This window comes from Echinops telfairi, unplaced genomic scaffold (genome assembly GCF_000313985.2).
Source record: "Echinops telfairi isolate 266 unplaced genomic scaffold, ASM31398v2 ScPeMD7_4;HRSCAF=17, whole genome shotgun sequence".
Classification (NCBI taxonomy): Eukaryota; Metazoa; Chordata; class Mammalia; order Afrosoricida; family Tenrecidae; genus Echinops; species Echinops telfairi.
The window spans coordinates 7,748,900-7,752,240 of record NW_022103900.1 but is presented as its reverse complement, the minus strand read 5'-3'; the positions used below and the strand labels follow the sequence as shown (position 1 = coordinate 7,752,240).

General features: G+C 39.0%; 1 non-coding gene across 1 annotated transcript; it reads right to left on the bottom strand.

The window, feature by feature from the left end:
• Positions 1–2,555: 2,555 nt before the first annotated feature.
• LOC115872946 lies at positions 2,556–2,810 on the bottom strand. The gene has a single exon (XR_004048142.1). It is a non-coding gene; the product is annotated as a small Cajal body-specific RNA 6 (non-coding RNA).
• Between the last annotated feature and the right edge of the window lie 531 nt (positions 2,811–3,341).

The window sequence follows — 3,341 nt, the reverse complement described above, 5'->3', positions numbered from 1 at the left end:
GGGTTAATGTTGGACTTGTGGGCTTGGGCAGCACTGGGTTGGGATGTTTTCTTGATGCGCACTTACCCTTTATATAAAACTCTCTCTTATACATGGGCTTCTGTGGATTTGTTTCTCTAAAGTACCCAGACTAAGACAGAAAAGAAAGTAGAGAATATTAAAAACTGAAACAACTTTAAAATGGGTTAAAACTTTCACTGTTACTGAGTCAATGGTCACTCATAGCGATCCCCACGTGGGTTTCTGAGACTGTAACTCTTTACAGGAATAGAAAGCCCACTCTTTCTCCTGTGGAGCTGCTGGTGGTTTTGAACTGCCAACCATGTAGTTTGCAGACTAACACATAACTGCTGCACCACCAGGGCTCCAAAATGGCTTTTAACTGAGATCAAATGATGAAGTGTTACATGTTAACCTAACAAATCTTCAATAATCAACTTTCAATGCTCTCAGACTGATAGCAAGGCTATTAACATCCCCCAAGATCAGAGGGTTTTACTGGAGGCTCAATTCATGTGGGGGAACCTGCAAATGAATTTTGGCTGCCACTGCCATCCACAGCCTCTGCAAATCAAGTGTTCATAATTTAAGTTCTTATACCAATTCCTCCTTTGGATTTGGATTTTATTACTTACAACCATAGATCACACCAGCTGGTTTGCTCTTCCATTTGAGCTTGTTGCCGCTTTACAGAAATGGCTCCTTCTTTGAAAATAAGCCTTTAAGACCCCAGAGACTATTCTTTCTGATAGCTGGACACCATCTAATTTACTTACCGCACTTTGTTATAACACATATCTTCAGTGATCTTTTCATAAGGACGAGTATCAAGTAGGCTATGTCATAAGAACAAATTGTTCTTAGCTTAAGGCTATGATTAAGTGAGAACCCAAAATCCATTCTGGGATCTATGGGTTCTATATGTCTATGGTTCACTTTAGAGACGGCACTATAATTTTTTAATAGATAACATTATAAATCATGCTAAAGGGTCATGGGCTATTCTATTGAGAGTATCATTAATTTAGCCAATAAAATAGAATTTAAAGCACTGTTAAGATAAGGAAATGATACATGTATAGTCTGGTTTTTCAGATTCATTTCATTAAAAAAATGATCCCAACTGAGGTAAAGTCTTCTCTGATCTTGAAGTGGTTTTAAAGATGTCCAAATAAAGGAGTGAGACACAGTTCACAGGTACTGGGTTCATAGAACCTTGACTTCATCTTGTTGTTAATCCTTGTAATAGTGGACTAATATAATATTTCTTCTTTTGGGCTTGATTATCTTCACTCAGCATAAAAGTTTCCAGGTCCATCCCTGTTATGTCGTGTTTCATACCTGAGTTTCAGTAAAACCTAATGTTTCATTGTGTGCATGCACCAGCGTGTCTTTATCCATTCTTCCACTGATGGTCATTTGGGACTGTTCCAGATTCTTCCTACTGTGAACTGCCAGGCCAGGAACATGGGAGAATACACGTCTAGTCCTGTTGTGCCTCTTACTTCTTTGGGGTATATGCACAGCAGTGGCATTGCTGGGTCATATTATATTTCTATTTCCAGTTGTTTTAGCTCATGCCATATCACTTTCCACAATGGTGGTCCATGTGTCAAGTCCACCAGCTGTGCATCAGCGTTCCACCTCCATCTCCATTCCTTCTTCCCACAGATGTAATCAGCTCGAACCACTGACTTTTGCATATATGCTCTTAAATATATTGAGAAATTTTACTTCCAGGCGTAGAGTGCGGACTGAGCGTTAATTAGAAATGTTGTGTGTGAATTTTATCATATGACTTTTCTTTGTAGATTGAGATGCTCATGTGATTCTTTCACCTTCTTTCATTTGTGTGGTTAATTATGTTGGCCGACTTTCTCAGGTTGAGCAATCCTTGAGACCTTGTATGGATCCCACCTGATCCTGATATATTATTTTTTGATATGCAGTTGAATTTTGTTGGTTGAAAAATTTTGTGTCCATATTCATGAATAATATTGGTCTCTGAGTTTGAATAGAATTGGTGACAAGTCTTTGAAGGCTTGATGGAATTCTCTCCATTGAACTGCTCTGAGCTGGCCTATTCTGGTTGTGGTTGTGGGGAGATTTTCAATATCATCAAAGTCGTCTTTTGTTATGCATCTATGTAGATTGTCTCTCTCTATTTCTGTTAAGCAACCTTGGTAGCCCAGTCATTCAAGCTCTTGGCTGCTAACCCAAGAGATGTTACTCAAACTACCAGCCTCATTAGGTGAGAAAAATATGGCAGCTTGCTTCTGTCATTCTGTAGCATAGGGTCATTATGAGATTTTTCTTCTTCTTTTTTTTCTTCCCAGGGGACAGCGTGGTAGCAGCATGCTGAGAGGGATTTGTTTATGATAATTTACCCAGGTAGTTTGTTGCTAGAAATTTGTCAATATATTCTAGATTTTAAAACATGTAAGAATATAATTTTTATAATACTCTGTTATGATCTTTCAGGTTTTTTCTGTTGTAACTTCACCCATTTTCTTTCTTTCTTTTTTTTCTTCTCCTCCTCCAGAGGGAGGGTGGGAGGCCTCAGCTTGGCAATGTCAGATCAGCCCCCAGACCTCAGCGCGCCCTGCCTTCGGGTCCCTTGGTCATGCACCTGTTGGGCACTAACCACGGTGGCTCCTGGGCTCATCAAGGACACGGGTAGGGGCACCACAAGGTGTCAACTGCCCTGTGCCCAGCATGGCATAGCTGGATCCTGACAGGGGAGAGGCAGCTGGGGACGGCAGGGCACAGGGACCTGTGTGTGTCAGACCTTTTACCAGTCATCATGGGTCTCCCATTTTATTTCTTACTTTGATTATTTGTGTCTTTTATTTTTATTTTCCTTACCAGTTTGGACAGTGATTGGTCAGTTTTATTGTTTCTCTTATCTTACATGGTTGATCCATTCTGATGTTTTCCATCTCATTCATTTCTACTCTGATCTTTATTCTTTCTTTTCTCCTGGTGATGATGGACTTCTTTTGCTCTTCAATGTATTTTGTTTTCTTGTTTTGGGGCCAAATTGTTTATTTTGGACATTTCTTCTTTTTGTATGTTTTCATTTATTGCTGTAAAATTTCTCCTGAGCACTGTTTGCTCCTGTTCCAACGTTTAGGTGTGTCTTTTTAATTGCCATTTTTTTCTAGGATTTATTTCATTTTATATTTTAGTTCTAACACCTAAACATTTTTAAGTAATGTGTTATTTAGTTTCCTTGTATTTCTTTTTCCTTGCTCAACCTGTTACTTTGTATTCTTGAGTTGCCCTTTGACATTTTCTGCTCAGTTCTTTTCATTCATAATTTCTTCCAAAACCAACTATTA